We start from the raw sequence: 21145 nt of genomic DNA on the forward strand, positions 1-21145 counted from the left end.
ATTGGAAAGTCAAATGTCCCATTCATTGCAGAAAGTGGTAAAAGCGTGAGAGGTATAGGCAGGGCCACTGTCTGTTTTTAAGGCTTGAGGCAGGCACATAACTGCAAATGTATGTAAACAATGCTGTATGACATGGCGAGAGGCCTTGCCGTGAAGAGGGATAGCCCAGATGTATCCTGAATAAGTATCAATAGTTAAATGAACATAAGAAAGAGGCGTAAGAGTAGGAACATGAGTGACATCCATTTGCCAAAGCTGATTAGCACCTGTTCCTAGTGGGTTAACGGCATCAAAAGGAAAGGAAATGGAAAACATGGAACAGGAAGAGCAGGAGAAGACAATGTCTCGAGCTTGAGAAAGCGGAATAGAAAATTGCTTATGGAGTTGTTTAGCACTCTGATGAAAAAAGGAATGGCTGTCAATAGGATTGGAAAAGAAGGGACATAAGGAATGCAAATGCAGAGTCTGAACAATGATTTCCCTCTGAGATAGCATCTTGAAATCCAGTATGAGATTGAATGTGAGCTGCAAAAAAGGTTTTGATCTGGCAGCAAGAACATTTTTTAAGGTCAGAAACAGGGAAAGTAAGACATCAAGAGCAGGAGAAAAATAGGCATGTGAGAGATGAGTGAGAAGGTTAAATACATATTTAGTGTCTACAGTGAGATTTAAAGGTTGATCTTGAAACATTTGAAAGGTAAGAACGATAGCCGCCAATTCTGCACGTTGACTAGAGATTTGAGTACAAGTGAAAAGGGTTTTCCAGGTTCCTGGGGGTTGCTGAAAGGTAACCACACCTCTGGTAGGTGCACCATCGGTAAAAAATAGTTAGAGCATCAGGGAGAGGAGTAGCAGAGAAAAGAGAGGGAAAGCGAAAGGGTACTTGCTGAATAAATGCTAAGCGAGGGTCTTTAGGAGGATTAAAACATATGTCACCAATATAGTCTGAAAAAGCAATCTGATAAGTTAGTGATGTAGACATTAAATGATCATGGTCAGCTTTGGAAATAGGCAAGTAACAACACAGAAGATCCCAACCTGTGAGTTGTGTGGCATGATAGCATCCTTTGATTACAAGGTCTGTAGTTGCATTTAGAGTAAACATTTTTTGGGGGAGGTGTTCGGTAAATAAAGCCATTCTGCTATAGCAATGGCATTGACAGATTTCAGGCTGCACAACAACCCAGTAGGCAATTAGGGAGTGTTCAAAATAAGCAGCTGCAAGGGATCAATAGAAGGAATGTGATTGATCAAGGTACGTCACAAGGCTGCATTAATTTGATGTATGGCATGTTTCATAGCCTTGGTGATGGGTATGGAGTCAGCAGGAGACTGAAGTCCCCGGAGTGCATTAAACAAAGGCTGCAATTCGTGGGTAGAAAGGCACAAAAATGGATGAGCCCAATTTAAGTGCCCAAAGAACTGTTGCAACTGTACTAATGTAAATTGAGATGGAGTTTTTAGTTCTGGTAAGAACAGGGAAGATGTAGCTTGCAACAATTTGTGTCCTAGATAAAGAAATGGAGGTGTGGTTTGCATCTTTTCTGGGGCTATGTGAAGGTCTTTTTTGTCTCAGCAATTGGCTAGAGAATTAGAGACAACTAGAGGGAATTGTTAGTTGACCTCCTCGGCTGTGATTAAATCATGAATGGCACTTTTAACAGTAGCAGGTCAGATTTCTTGAACTGAGGTAGCATTCACTGAGTTACCTTCACTTGAGTTTTCATGAACACAGTGTCCCTGGTTGTTACAAACCACAGGACAAACAGACATAAGGGGGAAGATATCGGCAAGGTCCCCTGAATTGCCTTTGGCCATACCATCTCGGTGGGAAGGTAAACAGTGTTCCGTGTCTAAATCACACTGGCCATGTGACCACAGAAAGATTGCCTTCGGACAAACGCTGGCTCTATGGCTTGAAGAGCGGGATGAGCGCCGCCCCCTAGAGTCGGACACGACTGGACAAAAATTGTCAAGGGGAACCTTTACCTTTACCTTATACCATCAGATAACATTTGGTGCACTGCTGAGTGTCATGAGTGCAGCCAAAGATCCGGAACCTGAGGGGTTAACTCTAGCTGAGGAGAATGCTGAGTGATTAGAAACACAAACAGCTGAATTGCCTCCAGATTCTCCTACCCCAGTAGATAGCTGAGGGCCCTTTCATCATAAGTCTTCAGGGAAGACTTATGATGAAAACGTCAGAGGATCGCTTGAAGGCTGCCTGCAGAAACATCCGATCAAGTAGCCCTGAGTTCTGACAGGATGAAAAGGCTTCCAGCAGTTCAAGGACTGTTTTTACTATATAAACAGGTCTCAGATGGCTGAAAGTCCATGGAAGCAACAAGTCAAACCTCTGGCTTGCATCCCTGCTCCTGACTATCTTGAACCATGTTCTCTGGACCCTTGGCTTTGGATTCTGACCCTGGACTAAGTTGTGCCTTTTGGCTTTGGACTCTGACCCTGGACTACGTTGTGTGAGTTGGCTTTGGTATTTGGATATCGGCTCTGCATTCTCTGAATTTCTGACATAGGACTGGCTTATCGGACTCTGCTGTTGTAGCCCCTGAGAACGTGACACTGAGTGAGGAGGGGGGAGAGGGAAGGGGGTGGAGGAGAAAGGAAAGGAGAAACAGGAGAAAGGACTGTAGGAAAAGCAGCAGAAGCTGCGTAAGTGGGGAGACCCTTTCTATTTTCATGGAGATCAGGTGGCCTGGAGGGTGGCAAAATCTGAGGAGCTGTTGGAAGATCAGTTAATGACTGAGTTAACAAAGGATTTGTGATCTTTTGAATCTCATCCCAGCAAAGATGCCATGTGTGGAGAATTTTTACTGAACCCACAGGGTCCTTGTGAAGCTTATTTCCCATTTTATCCCAATCTGAAAGCTTAAAGCTTCCTGCCTCCTGATACCATGAACAAAAAGTACTTATTTCTCTCAATAAATCCTCTATTAAGTCAGAAATGTCAGAATGACCCTCGCTGTGAAGTAGATAAATCAAATCCTTTTAATGTCTTTTTTGAAGTGGTGAAAGGGAGTTTCCCATGTCTATTTTTTAACTGAATACTCACCGGGATCCTAGAAAGGATGTAAAGATGTGTCTGAAACCTGTGCTGGGTGAGGTAAGCTGTGTTGATTGCTTCGGGCAATGTTGATTTCCCTTTCAAAAGTCCGTTTAAAGCCTCTGTTTTATGGCTTTGTTTGATGGCCCCACATTGGGCACCAGATGTAGGTGATCACGGAACAAAGGGAAGGCAATTAGCCTTCAAAGAATATGCAAAGAAGTTGACAAGATGTCCAAGCCAGCGGAGCCTCGGGCAACACCTTGAGAACTCTTTTTATTAAAACAGCAAGAGTTAAATAGTATGTTGTGGGAATTCAGATAGGATACTGGTTACCTAATCACCACTAGGATTGGCCGGAGAAACCCTTTGATCTAATGCTCTAACTCTAAGCAAAAGGGAAGAATGAGAGGTTACCCCACCCGCTGAGAGCCGCCGTTCTCCGCCAGGAGTGTGTGCAGTCACTGAAATGGAATGTAGCTAATGACTTCCCACAGGAGGGGACAGGACTGCAGCTGGAAATTCATAAACAAATAGTCAAGGAATACCTTAGTACTTTGAACGAGTTCAGATCTCCAAGGCTGGATGAACTGCATCCGAGAGTTCTGATGGAACTGGCTGAAGAACTCTCAGAACTGCTATCCGTTCTTTTCTTGAAAGCGTGGGAAATGGGTAAGCTGCCAGATGATTGGAGGAGGGGGAAAGGTTGTCCCAGTCTTCAAAAGGGCAAAAAGGAGGAATTTATTTATTTATTTATTGAATTTATATCCCGCCCATCTAGACATAGTCTATTCTGGGCGGCTTACAACAAAATAGAATTAAAACAATTCAAACACTCAATACAACCACAATTTAAGCATAGTAATAATATTGTAGCTCAAGATGGAAAAGCGATGAAATGAAAAATTAAAGACAGAAAATTAAAATATGAAGTAAAGCTCAAGTACTGACAATGGGGAAGGCCTGCCTGAAGAGTCAGCTCTTAAGTTGACTCTTAAAAACACCCTGCGAGGGAGCCTGGCGAATCGCAGACAGTATACTATTCCATAGTCAAGGGGCCATTGCCGAGAAGGCCCGATTTCTCATTCTTTCCGGGCTTCCCTCGGAGTAAGTTCCCTCAACTGTTCCTCCTGACTGTGAGAAGTGATATGAGTAGATCTAGGTGGGAGAAGGCGTTCCGTCAAATATTGAGGTTCTAAACCATTTAGGGCTTTATATGTCATCATTAGAACTTTGAAATCATTTCGGAAATGAATGGGCAGCCAATGCAAAGCAACCAGTGTGGGAGAGATATCCTGATGTTTTCTCATCCCACTAAGAAGTCTGGCCGCCGCATTCTGCACCATTTGAAGCTTCCGCATCAATCTCAAAGTTAGCCCCATGTAGAGTGCATTGCAATAGTCTAATCTTGAGATTACAAGCATGTGGACCAGAGTGGTGAGCGCCCCACCATCAAAATAGCAGCTGGGCAATCCACCACAGATGGAAATAGGCAGAGCGGACCACTGATGCCACCTGGGTCTCCATGGGGAGCGCCAGATCCAGATGGACCCCCAAGCTGCAAGCCTCACTCTTCACAGTGAGAGTCACCCCACACCAAAGAGAGGGAGTTTCCCAAACCACCAACGGATGGGCCACCCACCCTCAGGACCTCTGTCTTATCCGGGTTCAGCCTCAGCCCATTCACCTGCATCCATTGCAGTACAGTCTCCAGACAGCGCTCAAGGGACAGAACAACATCCACTGAATTAAATGAAAAGGAGATGTAGAGCTGAGTGTCATCAGCATACTGATGGCACAAGGCCCCACACCCCCTGATGATCCCTCCCAGCGGCCTCATATAGATATTAAACAGAATTGGGGAGATGATCGAGCCCTGCGGAACCCCACAATTGAGACTCCACGGGGCTGAAACACACTCCCCAATCTGTATTCTCTGAGGACGGTCCCCCAAGAAGAGGGAGGCGGACGATTGGGGCTACAGATGGCATTAGGATCTTGCTGGGTTAGAAAACAATGCAATAATAATGCACTAATCCATGGTCTTGACATGGATTAGTGAAGAACAAATTCTGTCCACTTAACCTGATCTCATTTTTGATCAGGTAACATCTCTGATAGAAGGAATACTGTAAACATAGTATATCTAGACTTCACCAAAAAAATTTAACAAAGTTCCGCATGATATTCTGATTAGCAAGCTAACGAGATGTGGGCTTGATAGAACAACTGTCAGGTTGATACACAGTTGGCTCCAGAAGATGATTATTCAAATTGGGTGGAAATAACAAGTGGGCACCCCAGGGCTCAGTCCTGGGCTGTTCGCTCTTCAACATTTTAATTAATGGCTTGGATGAGGGAATCAGGGAATGCTAATCAAATTTGCAGATGATGCAAAATTGGAAGGAATAGCTAATACCGTGGAAGACAGAAACAAAATTCAAAATGATTTGGATAGGCTGGAGCTCTGAGAGGAAAACAACAGAATGAAAATCAAATGGGATAAGAGAAAAGTACTGCATCTAAGAAAAAGAAACCAAATACAGAGTAACAAGATGGGAGATACTTGGTTTAGCAATACTACAAGTGAGAAGTATCTGAGATCACAAGCTAAATATGAACTAACAGTGTGATGTGGCTACAAAAAAGGCAAATGCTATTTTGGCCTGCATTAACATATAGTCTCCTAATCCTCTGAGGTACTAGTTCCCCTCTATTTGGCACTTGTTAGGCCTCAACTTGAGTTCTGTGTCAATTTCTGGATACTACACTTCAAGAAGGATGCTATTGGAACAAGTTCAGAGGAGGGCAACAAGGATGATGAGAGGGCTGGAAACCAAGTCCTATGAGAAAAGACTGAAAGAAGTGGGCATGTTTAGCCTTGAGAAAATCTCCCTTTGGATTGATGATGGAACCAAGATATACAAAATCTCTACCTATTTCAGATTGGTGTCATTTGCAAATGAGGATGAGGATGAGGATGATGAACGGGTAACCATTTTTCAAAACAAGCAATAAAAATCAATCATTTGTTGTACATGGATGGCCTAAAACTATATGCAAAAAGTTATATGGAGATAGAATCACTACTAAACAAAGTGCAAATATTTAGTGGAGATATTCAAATGAAATTTAGAATTGACAGATGTGCAGCTCTGTCTATACAATGTGGCAAGATCCAAAAACTAGATGAAACAGAGTTTAAAAATGGCAATATTGTGAAATCACTATCAGGTGATGAAAATTATAAATAACTTGGAATACTAGAAGCAGATAACATCCTGCACACAAAAGTTAAAGAATTGTCAGAACAATCAAAGCCACAAACACATGGGCAGTTCCAGCAATTAGAGTATTAAAAATGTTTAGTGATTTTATTGAATAGGCACCTGTGTATCTGATTGAAGTGGTGTGTATTGTAATTGAACTAGTAGCTGAATCACAAGGTTTAATGTATAACAAGCATATAAGTTGTTTAATTATTACATATGTTCAGAGGCAGTAAGGTTTGATTGTAATGTTGTGAAGTTGATGGTGTACTACATTGAAGTGCCTCATTGTCCATGAGGGTAAACCACTATAGGTTTTACCCCATGAAACAACATTTTAAGGGGGAAGGTGTGTAGCGAATGGCCCTGCCTTCACCTGTCCGTCACCACAGAACATTAAAGAAGGAGCCTATGAGTGGATGGAAGGCGGAGCCAAGGGGGGAGGGAGCTGGATATAAAGGTTAGTGGATGGAGTCTGCGAGGAGATCAGGGAGAGAGAGACTGTGTGTAACTGGAAAGTGAATTAGAGAACTGTAAGAGCCTAGATTGAAACAGAGGATTAGAAGAGTTTCAAAGTTATATCAGATTTGATTCAAATACAAGTGATTGGCAGCCTGTGATATAGCCTATGAATATTCATCATTTATTTACTTCCCTGATCAAATAAAAGACTTAGATTGATTATGTTCTCTGCAGCCAAAGATGGAGAAGCTCTATATAGTCAGCAAAAACAAGACCTGGAGCTGATTGTGGTTCTGATCATCAGCTTCTCATAGCAAAATTCAAGCTTAAACCAGATGATTTGAATACTGTATTTTCAGTAGAATGATGAGATATTAATGTATTCTAATTAATATACATATCTGTACTATTGCCTCTGGGAGACAAATTAGAAGCAGAGGAAGCAGTTATTCGATCAGTATTTTTCATACTATGAAATGTCAAACTCTTTCCCAAATTTGGAACAATCCCTAAAAAAGAGAGAAAAATATGAAGGTCTTTGATGCTTGTCAGCATTTTTCAAGAAAGCAGCATGTGCTTTCAACTTGTTGGCCCTTGCTAGAATGCTAATGAGCCCTTACAGATGTTTTAGTGACTGAGAGATCTTGTTTTCTGTGTGCTGAGCCTGCTAGAACCAATACAGCCAGTAGTAATGGAAGTTTCAGAAATGGCTGCCTGTTGTTCGTATTTTCTTATTACTTCTCTGATTATTTTATTTATTTATTTATTTATTTATTTATTTATTTATTTATTTATTTATTTGATTTTTACCCCACCCCTCTAGACCATGTCTATTGTGGTAAGCTTGTCCCAAAGCCTGTTTTTCTGCCATTCTGTGTTTTACCTGGAGTTTGTTAGATCCCCTCAAACCCTAGAACTAATTTGGAATTGATTTAATTTTAAATGGTCTGATCTGAAGGCTGAAATTAATCCATAATCCAAGTGGAATAAGTGAGCTCTCTAGTCCACAATCTCTTTTATGTTTTCTTAGTGATGTCGTTGGTAGTACAACAGAGTCTAAAACACCTTCCTGCATTCTGTGCTAACCAAGATCTTAGTACTCTAGCCTTAATTTACCCGGGTAGGAGTGATGTTGTGTGCTTATAGAAATTGTCTTGGCAGAGCCTTTGATAATGCTGATTTAAGGCTCATCTGAAATAACTGGTGGCAGAAGGGAGCAGTGGAAAGGAGGCAGACAATTTTAATATCCTGACATAGCTCTCATTGTTCAGATTCAATGTTATCTGTCCTTTAATTCTATGTATTTGTCTTTCTGTGATACTAATGGTTCTTTTGAAATATATGAAAAAAGATTCATTCATGTAGAATTAGCAGTGAGTGTAGAATTCAACTATTGTGAATTTCAACATAAAATGTTCCTATCTGCATCATTCAAACTGATGTGCATTTTACCTATCCAACATATTTTGTACATCTTTGAATGAAGCGTTGCAGTTCATAGCTGCTTAAATGTGCTAAGGTTAATTTTGATGGAAAAGGCATGTACCTTAAGATGCATATTTGAGCATACATATTGCATTTTTAAAAAAAAGTTGCAGATGCATGCAAAACAGGGGTACAAGATGTGACAAGGCTAGGAAACTGGATAAACATGGCCATCCCTGTATAGGATCTGGGCAATGGTGATAGATTAATTTAATGCAGAGCAAAAATATGTGATCTTATGGTCACAAACTAGGTCTCAAGTCCAGCACCTTGCTTCTCATCAACTTTGTTTCTGTCCCTTTGTTTGCTAATGTGCTGAAGGCAGCTAGACAACTGACAGCTTGTGATTTTACACCAGCCATCTGCTGGGGAGATTCATTGTAGTGACACAAGTCAGTTTCACTTTCTGATTGATGTATGCTGGACCTTATTTTGAAAGAATAGAAATGAGGGATAGCCCGTAGCAGGCTGGTGAGGCAAATGTGTATGTGACAGCAGTAAGCAGAGAGAAAGCGGTACAGACTAGTGGAGAACAAAAGAAACAGGAACAGGGGAGGGAAGAAGCAGAACAGTCTGTTCCTAATGTCTGAGAGATAATGGTAGTATTTTTATTTATCTGTTTATCATCATCACTATCACTCCCACTTTCAACAACAACATATGTCATTCTTTATGCATGTTACATCAATATATTATATCATATATATTACATATTACATATATATATATTCATATACATATCATATCCTACAAATCATTAATCATCTCGGCGGTGGCCCCTTGGCTCTGGAACGCCCTCCCAACAGAAATTCGGCTGGCACCCTCGCTGGGTGTTTTTAAAAGACAATTAAAAACTTGGCTATTTAGGCAGGCCTTCCCTCCAGTCAGCTAAGTGTTTTTATTTCTTCTTTCCTTATCCTATCCCATCTTAGTAAAATTTTTTCTTAAATTAATTGTCTTAATATAGTAATTGTATTTTTAATTATTATATATATTTTATATTGATTTTTATGTTGTAAGCTGACCCGAGTAGACATGGTCTAGAGGGGTGGGGTATAAATTTAATAAATAAATAATGAATAAATAAATAAATATCATACATTTGTAAAATAGAATGCTATTATTTATCACCTACATAGAGTAAGGAAGAAGCTGAGAGAATGCGCACTGCATGAACTGAGTTTACAGGTGATAGGAAACGTGAATTTTCTAGTTCAAAACCAATTAACATAGTAAGTAGAGAGTAATATTTATCAGTATTTGAATGGGATGCGACTGTACAGCCAAAGTCAGTGTGAGCAGTTTCATGAAAAAATTCATCTGAAATGAAAAATGATAATCTTCTTCAGCATTTTCAAGGATCCTTGGTATTTGATTAGTTGGAATTGGTCATAGGGCCAGAGTCAGAAGCATTTCTCTTTCTTGTGGGATCTATACATCTTTAGCAATACCAGTGCATAGTTAAAGTTGTAAGGCTATGTAGCTCTGTGACATAATCCGATACATTACCATATGTTTCTGTGTATAAGATTATACTTTTGTCTAAAATCTTTAGACTAAAAATTGAAGGTTGTCTTATACACAGAAGTAAGCTGTGTGGACCACAGCAAACTATGGCAAGTTCTTAAAGGAATGGGAGTGCCTGACCACTTTATCTGTCTCCTGAGAAACCTATATGTGGGACAGGAAGCAACAGTTAGAACTGGTCATGGAACAACTGAGTGGTTCAAAATTGGGAAAGGAGTACGGCAAGGCTGTATATTGTCCCCCAGCTTATTTAACTTATATGCAGAATACATCATGCGGAAGGCTGGACTGGAAGAAACCCAAGCCGGAATTAAGGTTGCCGGAAGAAATATCAACAACCTCCGATATGCAGATGATACCACTCTGATGGCAGAAAGTGAGGAGGAATTAAAGAACCTTGTAATGAGAGTGAAAGAGGAGAGTGCAAAAAACGGTCTGAAACTCAACATCAAAAAAACTAAGATCATGGCCACTGGTCCCATCACCTCCTGGGAAATAGAAGGGGAAGATATGGAGGCAGTGTCAAATTTTATCTTCCTGGGCTCCATGATCACTGCAGATGGAGACAGCAGCCCTGAAATTAAAAGGCGCCTTCTTCTTGGGAGGAAAGCGATGACAAATCTGGACAGCATCTTGAAAAGCAGAGACATCACCTTGCCAACAAAAGTCCGAATAGTCAAAGCTATGGTTTTTCCTGTCGTGATGTATGGAAGTGAGAGCTGGACCATAAAGAAAGCAGACCGCCGAAGAATTGATGCCTTTGAATTGTGGTGCTGGAGGAGGCTCTTGAGAATCCCCTGGACTGCAAGGAGAACAAACCTATCAGTTCTAAAGGAAATCAACCCTGAGTGCTCACTGGAAGGACAGATCCTGAAGCTGAGGCTCCAGTACTTTGGCCATCTAATGAGAAGAAAAGACTCCCTGGAAAAGACCCTGATGTTGGGAAAGTGTGATGGCAAGAGGAGAAGGGGACGACCGAGGATGAGATGGCTGGACAGTGTCTGCGAAGCAACCAACATGAACCTGACACAACTCCGGGAGGCAGTAGAAGACAGGAGGGCCTGGCGTGCTCTGGTCCATGGGGTCACGAAGAGTCGGACACGACTAAACGACTAAACACAAACACAAGCTGAGGAGAGAACAAAAACAAGTGGAGGGGGAAGGGATCAAAGTGATCCTTTTGGGCTTTGATCGCTGCTTCCCCCCCGCTTTCCCCCTGTTTTCCCTCTCCACAGGGCTTAGCAAAATGAGGGGAAAAGCAGTGGTCAAAGGGATCCTGCAGCCCTTTCACCACTGCTTTCCCACTCCTTTTGATAAGCCCCGGGCTTATGAATTGTCAGCGAAAGCAGCAATCAATTTTTCTAATTTGGGGTTAGAAAAGTGGGGGTCGTCTTATACATCGGGGTATCTTATAAATAGAAAAATATGGTATGTGGCCATTGTCGCGAACACGGGTCCGAAAACACACGTGTAAGCTTGGACAGAGAGCAATCAGGAGTTTGCACATGCTAAAATGGGCTGAAGAGTCCAAATTCAGCTAGCCATGCTACAACACTCCTTCTCGCAGGTCTGCCCACATAAGAACACCCTGGTACTCTCAGATATTATTGTGAAAAGGTCAAGTGGGCTTTGTAGTCCTTAGACTTAACTTGCACCACTGACAGGACTCTAAGTAAGCTAGGCCGAGGCAGCACTCTCAGATGACCCTATGGCAAGTGTACTGTTCAGGAAACCAAATGAGTTTTATAATCTTTATTTTATTAAAGAAAAAGCATGTTACTAAATATTCAAAGCCAAATTAAACCAAAACAAATAAACTAGCATTGTGCTGTTTAGTTACACAGATGTAGTGAGGCAAAGAAAACATGAAAAATATAAAAGAGTTCAAAAACCTTATTAAAAATACAAAAAGCCATTGAAAAGAATCAAAACAGTTCCAGTCCAGGAAATCATTAGTAAAACAAAATAATCCAAGTAGGTTATGAAAAGGCTATAGTCCTCAGTGATACTATAGAATAAAAATCCCTAAATAAAAGTAAAAATCCATTATATGTCCCATAGTCCTTAGAAAAGAAAAATCCAGTAAATATACCATAGTCCTTACAAAATTACAAGAGCATAGTCCATATGGAGTATTCCAAGAAAAGAAGTCCATAAAGAATATTCCATAGAACAGTCCATAGAAAATAGTCCATGCATAGTCCTTAGGAAAAATCCCATAAGTCCAAAAGTAATCCAGCAAATCATAGAAACCAGTCCATGTAGGTAGGCCACCAAACTCTCTCTAAAGACATCAGGGTAAGTCCCAAATGGCTGAAGTGTAGGTCACGAATCACTGAAAGGTCGGTCTTGGAAAGACAATGTCCATAGGTAAAAAGTTCCTTTTTCAAGAGTAACTGGCAAGGGCTTAATGCACCTTCCCACGATGTCATCCAATCAGAGTTCGTTACTAGGCAAACAGTCCTGTTGTACCACATGACTTCTTTCTCATACACACCAGATGTTATTTGGGTTAACTGTGGTTTCTCAAAGAGTCACAACAATTCCCATCTATCTAATCACACAGAGTCCTTTCTCAGGCTTTCAGAATAACATTCTGTCGGCTCGTCTGGAAAACACTTGTCAGCATAGCAAAGATACTTTATACAAAGAAACAAGATGGAACCTCTCTGGCTTATTTCTTAATTACAAAACCCATATGCCTTAAAAGATTTTAACTCAAAAACCCATCTCATCACAGCCATGGTTGTCTAGTATCGCATAATTAGAAGAGAATGTGGGAATTACATGTGATGCAGCAGCAGTTGCAGGGGTTGGTGGGATTAGTATATATACAAGAGCTTGGAAAGTAACTTTTAGAAAGTAGTCCCAGAAAAGTCGAACATTGACCTTATATTTATATCACTTAATAAGTAATTTCCTACCTTTACATTTCTAAAGAGTAACTATAGTGCTAACTTTTTAGTACCATGAATACAAAAACAACAAGCTACCTCCTGTAATACCAAAGACTCTGTCCTCTTGTCCAGCTCACTATTGCTTCAACATCCACAACAGAGAACCACGAACCAAGACTTGGGCTGAGTTATAGTACACCACCATTTTAACAAGGCCACTCCTCTGTAATCATACTAGTAACAAATGCATGTATTACACCACAAGAGCAACATCCAGTGAGCCACACGTTTGTCACCCTGATTTATAGTGATTGCCCTATATTTGTGAAACCTGTTTCCTAAAAAGGTCAGGAAAATCTCCCTAACTTTTTCCCCACAGAGGTGCAATGCACACTTTTTTCTATCTGGCTACATGTTAGCATGCTTGCTTTCAACGCCAGCTTCTGTTTGTTTGTTTGTTTGTTTGTTTATTCTATTTGTACCCCGCCTACCTAGTCAAAACGACCACTCTAGGTGGCTAATGATGGTACTGAGCAATAGTGGTTCAGAATTGCACTTCTCTTATTATGAACTTGAAAAAAATAGCAAATACTTGTTCACCATTTTGTCAGTCAAGGCCTGCTTCAAAGAATCCACATAACTGGTATGCAACTGTTTGGTCTCCCATATCCTCACTCCTTCCTTCTTTGATTCTGTGAAGCTCTCATTCAGTTCAAAGGGGGGTGCAGAAAGTAACTTTGCACATGAATGCATCAGTGATTTGAAACATTATCTTTCTGTGCTCAGTGATGTGCTTTACTGCAAAACAATGGGTGCATTTATTTTGTTTTACAGCCTGATTGTCAAGATACATGTGCTACAACACTGCCAAAGTTGCTGAAAGTCCTATGACAAATGCTACCTTGTGCGTGCTCTGTCTTTATGCAGGGAATTAATGAAGCTTCAACAGGGACTGAAATGGAGCATGCTAATAGTACAAACAACAGCTGCTAAAAGGAAGTCTCTGCCCTGCCTTCCTTCTCCTGTGCACCTGTCTGTGGCTGGATTCTTTTTGTTTCTTTCCAAGGGGAGCAAAGAGAATTCCAGAGGACTCTAGGGTCTTCTGCACACACCAGCACAACTTTTGAACAGCTGTGGTAAAGCAGATAGATAACAAGGTTAAACAATACAGGAAAAGACTAATTGTAATGATAGCAGATACTTGTTTTATAAAACATCAGAAGACAAAGTTACCTTTGAACTGATATCTCCAAGATAAAGTGTTAAACAAATCAACAGGCAACACAGAAATGTGTGTGTACACGTTCATGCACATGGGTATATTTGGGGTTTCCTTCCAAAGTGCTGCTGGAATCATAAGGGACTTTTTCCAGGAAGTTGGACTAGAAGAGAACAGCAGAAAGGCAATGCTCCAGAAGGGGACAAAAAAAAAATCAGGAGTTATTCTCAATGTTAAAAAAGTAAGTAGGTGCTATTTCCTGTTCTTTTTAAAAAAAACCTTCAGACATTGTGAAGCTGCTACTGTCAGGGAGCTGTTTTGTCACTTTAAGAAGCCAGCCAAAATGACTTAGAATTGATGCTACATGATAATACAGCATATTTCTGCGGGGGGGGGGAGTGTGTGTGTGTGTGTGTGTGTGTTCATCTGCAGGGCAGCCATATCTGCCCTCTAAGGCATGCCTCTGGAAACAACATCCTTCCAAGGGATCTTCACAGTTATGTTGAGGGCAAAGATAGTCCCAAAATGCCATACTGCTCCTGGGAGCTACAACTCAGTCTTATTTAAAATTTAAAAGAAGAAAAGAAGAAGAAAGTAAAATACACAGCTAATTTATCTAATAATGCCCCAAAAAGGTTGTGCACATTTAATATGCCTGAAAATCATATACATTTAGCGGAAAGGGTTCACCATACATCTGTAGGTGTTTATTTTCCAACTGAGTGTAATGTCACCAAACCTCAACTCCCATTTTCAATAAATAAATAAATAAATAAATAAATAAAAAGGTTTTCAAAACATTTAATGTTACCTTTTGTGTCAACATCAGAGATTGGAAGAAATATTATTAAAAATATCTAAAAATATTTTTCCAATAAATGAAGCTAAATAGAAGGGGGTGATGGGACCAGTGGCCATGATCTTAGTTTTTTTGATGTTGAGCTTCAGACCATTTTCTGCACTCTCCTCTTTCACCCCTCATTAAAAGATTCTTTAATTCCTCCTCACTTTTTGCCATCAGAGTGGTATCATCTGCATATCTGAGGTTGTTGATATTTCTTCCTGCAATCTTAATTCCGGCTTGGGATTCATCCAGTCCTGCCTTTTGCATGATGCATTCTGCATATAACTTAAAAAAGCAGGGGGACAATATACAGCCTTGTTGTACTCCTTTCCCAAATTCGAACCAATCAGTTCTTTCATATCCAGTTCTAACTGTTGCTTCCTGTCCCACATATAGGTTTCTCAAGAGGTATACAAGGTGGTGAGGCACTCCCATTTCTCTAAGGACTTGGCATAGTTTGTTGTGGTCCACACAGTCAAAGGCTTTTGCATAGTCAATGAAGCAGAAGTGGATGTTTTTCTGGAACTCTCTGGCTTTTTCCATAATCCTGTGCATATTAGTAATTTGGTCTCTAGTTCCTCTGCCCCTTCGAAATCCAGCTTGTACTTCTGGGAGTTCTCGGTCCACATACTACTGAAGCCTGCCTTGGAGGATTTTAAGCATAACCTTGCTAGCGTGTGATATGAGTGCAATTGTACAATAGTTGGAGCATTCTTTGGCACTGCCCTTCTTGGGGATTGGGATGTAGACTGATCTTTTCCAGTCCTCTGGCCACTGCTGAGTTTTCCAAACTTGCTGGTATATTGAGTGTAGCACTTTAACAGCATCATCTTTTAAGATTTTAAATAGTTCAACTGGAATTCCATCCCCTCCACTGGCCTTATTGTTAGCCATGCTTTCTAAAGTCCACTTGACTTCGCTCTTCATGATGTCTGGCTCTAGGTCGGCAACCACACTATCTGGGTTGTCCAGGACATCCAGATTTTTCTGGTATAATTGTCAGCAATCCCCCATCTCCAAGGAGATACCGGGGATGCCGGAGAATGGAGAGATTCCAAAGCTTAGTCAGTCCTTTAGGAGCTAAGATGAGCCCAAGACTCTCAGCTAGGCCCTGACTAACGCTTCTTCCTCAAATCCACCTCCTTTATTAAGAAAAAGCAACAAACACAGACAATTCCATGAGTTTACACTCAGGCTAATCTGGGCTGTATATCAGGTAGCAAATACACATGGCCAAATCAGAAAAACTAGTCTGTTCAAGAAACCAATGCATGCAATTCTAAATCATTATTGCTTTATTAAGAAGTATGGTTCAGAAAAGAATTCAGATTATTGCAAAGTAATTCAGTTAAGAAACATTTTCATAACAAGGCAGACAGATCACCCCCACCACTCCAGCTGGAAAAATAAAATAATTAAAAGCATTCTAAACTAGAATAATGCATAATCATAGTCATTCTTACGTTCCTGTTATTCCATAGTCCATGAACCACCAGGAAACGTTAGATTCCAGTTATAATCCATTTTGGGAACAAGCACATGTCTGTCCTTTCTCAGTCCAACTCCATCTTAGAACTCCTTCTTCTTCCCAGAATTCTTCATAAGGAACACCCCCTCCTGGGTCTTGTTGTCCCGCCTAACTTTCTCATGGAGCTTCAGTTGTTATCATACTTTGTGGCAGGTTTATTTTGACTACGAAAGTCTCTGCTCTCTACTCATCTTAGCAACGAGATAACCAGAAAGCGAAGCTTCTCTGAAACAGCATGAAAAACTTTCCTACTACAGAGCAGACTTTAAATCAAGATGGATGCTATTGGGACAATCTTAGGACTACATATCCCATTCTAATACACATAAAAACAGAAATCATCACAATAATTCCTTTGTGTGTTCTTGCCACCTCTTCTTGATGTCTTCTGCTTCTGTGAGGTCTCTGCCATTTTTGTCCTTTATCATGTCCATCTTTGCACAAAATGTTCCTTTAATAGCTCCAATTTTCTTGAGCAGATATCTGGTTTATTTATTTATTTATTTATTTTATTTTATTTTATTTTATTTTATTTTATTTATTTCATTTATACCCCACCTATCTAGTCAATTGTGACCACTCTAGGCGGCTTACAACACACACTAAAAAATTAAACAAATAACATATCACAAACATAACATAATTTGCATAATTAAAAGATAGAATAATTTTTCCCCAAAGATGGCGAGAAACAGGGTATATTGTAGCAGAAAGAAAAAAGAATAATTATTAGGTGGAAAGGGGGAAGGGGGAAGGGGGGAAGGCCTGCCTGAACATCCATGTTTTCAGTTGTTTCTTGAAAATACCCAGTGAGGGAGCTGCGCGAATGTCAGGAGGTAAGTTGTTACAGAGGTGAGGAGCCACCGCCGAGAAGGCCCGGTTTTTTGTTTTTTCCTTCCGGGCCTCCCTCGGCGTCAGGCTCCTCAGCCTCACCTCCTGACTTGCATGAGTGACACAGGTAGAACTGGGTGGGAGTAAGCGTTCCGCCAAGTATTGAGGCCCTAAACCGTTTAGGTCCTGTAATTGTACTGCCAGAGTACATGTGAGGACAGAGCTGGCATCTCCAGATTGTTTAGGGTTTTAAATGTAAGCGTCAGAACTTTGAAGTCAACGCGGAACCGAATGGGCAGCCAATGCAGAATAGGAGAAATGTGATGGTATCTTCGCGCTCCACTGAGGAACGCATTAATTAAATTTCAATGTATTCCTATGGATATCTTCATCTTGCAGGGCACCAAAAAAACTTGCAAAACACTTTCGTCTTGCGAGTTTTTCATTGCCTGAGGCATTCATCTTGCAAGGTACCACTGTAACAGCAGAATGCCACGTAATTATTGTAATATTTTATACTTTGTAATGGCTTCAGAATCCTTTACTAGTATTTAATCCTCTGAGGTGGGTATCAAACATATTCATATATTTTATTTCAGCTGACTCCCTCTGGATACTTGTTATGTAACGCCCCTCCACAAGCGTGACACACCCCTCCACAAGCATGACATGCCCCTCCGCAAGCACAGCACTTCCCTCTGCAAGCATGACATGCCTGTGTGTGCATGTACGGGGGCAGAGATCTGTGTCCACGGCCCAGTTCAAGGAAGCCCATGGACCAGCACCGGTCCATGGACCAGGGGTTGGGGACCTCTGGCGTGGATCACATTAACAGAGGAACAAATAATAATGCCTGTAATGTTATGTGTGGCACTGTTGGGTCCTGTAATTGTACTGCCAGAGTACATGTGAGGACAGAGCTGGCATCTCCAGATTGTAGCAGGGTATAGGCCTCAGTGAAGAACAGTTTTAAGGAACTCAATTTGGTGGACAGAGTGCCTGAAGAAGTATGGATGGAGGCCCGTAACACTGTACAGGAGACAGCAACAAAAACCATCCTAAAGAAAAGGAAATGCAAGAAAGCAAAGTGGCTGTCCAACGAGGCCTTACAAATAGTAGAGAAGAGAAGGAGAACAAAATGCAAGGGAGATAGGGAAAGGTACAAAAAATTGAATGCAGAATTCCAAAGAATAGCAAGGAGAGACAAGAAGGACTTCTTAAATGAAGAGTGCAAAGAAACAGAGGAAAAGAATAGAAAGGGGGAAACCTTTAATTTAATTGTTACTAAGTTTATACTACAACTGGGTTATGTATTTTTATTATATGCATATTAAGTAATTTATATAATTTGATCGCACTGTTTTCTGTTAATTTTGGTATTTTGATTTTGTATTTATTTGTAAATTGGTTTTTTCTCTTTTCTCTTTTTTCCCCCTTTTCCTTTTTTCTTTTCTTTTTGTTCCCTTCCCCTTCTCTCTCCCTGATATGGATTGGAAGGCCTGCCCCCCAGTGAGGGACCTTTTAAGATCCCTGTGACTACGGGTAACGGGAGGTATGGCGTTGGCGGAGTCCCTACTCGTGTTAGAAGAACAATGAACAGATGTTTGAAGGCTGTTCATTGTTCTGAGACTGTGACCAACCCTCAGTATCGAGGCAGCCAGCCCAGCCAGCCTTCCACTCTATCCCTGCTGCTGTTGAATGCCAGGTCTGTGTCCAATAAATCCCAGATAATTTGTGACCTTATTGTGGAGAAGGATGCAGACCTGGCATGCATAACCGAGACGTGGATTGGCGGGGAGGGGGGTCCTCCCCTGGCTCTCATCTGTCCGCCCGGTTATGCCGTCCAGCACCAGGGTAGACTGGAAGGGTGGGGGGGGGAGTAGCCATTGTGTATAAATCCAGTTTACAGGTTACCAGACGCTCCTCGGTGGTAAGGCCGGGTCTAGAGGCACTCCACGTGTCGATTGGGGCCAGGGATGGAATTGGGATTTTGCTGTGTTATCGCGCTCCCTGTAACCCAGCGACTTCCCTTCCGGAGCTGGCCAACTTTGTCTCTGCGGCACTGTTGGGATCCCTAGGGCTTTTGGTCTTGGGTGATTTCAACGTGCATGCGGGGGCAGAGGTTACCGGACCAGCTCTTTTTTAAAAAACTTTTTTTAATTATATAAATCCATCCATATTGGTTTAACATCATGTCACCAGGGTACAGCTTATAATCCTTTGTAAAACAACTATTACACACATTACACTCCTAATCTATACAACATCCTTCTAACCATTGATAGAATAAGTCCCATGTTTGATAATATTTTGTATCTTCTTTTCCTTTAATTTTCAGTGTTAGTCTGTCCATTTCGGCGCAGTCCAATATTTTTTTAATTATTTCTTCATCCGTAGGTGTTCCTTCATTTTTCCAGTACTGTGCATAAATAATCCTTGCCGCTGTTAGAATATGCAGTATTAAATACACATTTTGTCTATCAACACTTTCTGGTATTATACCTAACAGAAAGAGCTCTGGCCTAAAATCTACATGTTTTTTGATTATTTTAACAAGCCATGTATGTATTTTGTACCAAAATTTTTTTGCTTTATCACAAGTCCACCAGAGGTGATAATAGGTTCCAATTTTTTTTAATCACATTTCCAACATTTACTTGACCTGTTAGATTACATCTTAGCTAATCTATCAGAAGGTAAACGTTTTATATAGATTCTCTTTATAAGATGTTGCCATTGTCATCTTATAGTTTCTAGACCACAGCCCTTGCCATTTTTCTAAGTCAATATTGTGCCCAAAATTTTTTGCCCATTGAACCATCGTTTCTTTGACCTGTTCATCCTCCATTTTCCAATTTAGAAGGTATTTATATACTTTCCTAATTAATTTGTCATCTGATGTTAACATTATTTGGTCAAAAGTTGTCTGTTCTTTATAAAAATCGTACATTTTTAGGTCCCGTTCATATCTTGATTGTATTTGCATTATAGACCACCACGATGCATCTAACCCCTGGTCTATAAGGTCTTGTTTTGGCTTTAATTGCCTATCTTTGTCTAAAATATCTGTATAAGTCAAAAATTTTCTAACATTCAAAAGGTTGGGATGAACAAATGCTTCTATGGGTGAAACCCATCCTGGTATTTTCGTGTACATTTTCATTTTTATTTTTTCCCATATTATATACAAGGAGTTTCTAATATAATGGTTTTGAAAATACCTATGAGATTTGGCTTTCTGATACCATAAAAAGGCATGCCACCCCAACTGTAGATCATGTCCTTCTAAATACAGAAGTCTCTTGTTTTTCAGGCTAATCCATTCTTTCAGCCAAGTTAGAGCAGATGATTGGTAATATAAGGTCCAATCCGGTAAACCAAATTCTCCGTTTTCCTTGGATTCTTGGAGCATTTTTAGTTTGATTCTGGCTTTCTTCCCTTGCCAAATATATTGTAGTATCACTTTGTTTAGATCGTCAAAATATTTCTTCTCTATTTTCACTGGCACTGTTTGGAACAAGAAAAGTAGCTTTGGCAAAATGTTCATTTTGATTGTTGCAATTCTTCCTAATAGTGATAGTTGTAAGTTTTTCCATTTTTCTAGATCTATTTTTATTTGGTTAAATAGTTTCATATAATTATCTTCTTTTATAGTTACACATCTAGCAGTTAAATATATTCCTAGGTACTTAACTTTTTAAACTATTTGTAAATCTGATATCTTTGAGAGTTGATTTTTTTGCTTGGCTGTTAAGTTTTTCACTATAACTTTAGTTTTTTCTTTATCTTCAATCCTGCTACTTTCCCAAATTCATCAATTTTGTCCAGTAGTCTCAATGTTGTTTCCAATGGGTCTTCCAATATAAACACCAAGTCATCTGCAAATGCTTGTAGTTTGTAGCTCTCGTCCGTTATTTTGGTACCTTTAATCTCTGGGTCGTTCCTCACATTCCTATTTAATACCTCCAGAGTTAATATAAATAGCAATGGAGAGAGCAGACATCCTTGTCTTGTGCCTTTTT

General features: G+C 40.4%; 1 protein-coding gene across 5 annotated transcripts in view; it reads left to right on the top strand.

Moving 5' to 3' along the window:
- Positions 1–21145, top strand: part of ASTN1 (astrotactin 1) — a 448149-nt gene that overhangs the window by 101615 nt on the left and 325389 nt on the right. The window lies entirely within an intron of this gene.

The sequence above is a fragment of the Pogona vitticeps genome, chromosome 4 (assembly GCF_051106095.1).
Source record: "Pogona vitticeps strain Pit_001003342236 chromosome 4, PviZW2.1, whole genome shotgun sequence".
Lineage (NCBI taxonomy): Eukaryota > Metazoa > Chordata > Lepidosauria > Squamata > Agamidae > Pogona > Pogona vitticeps.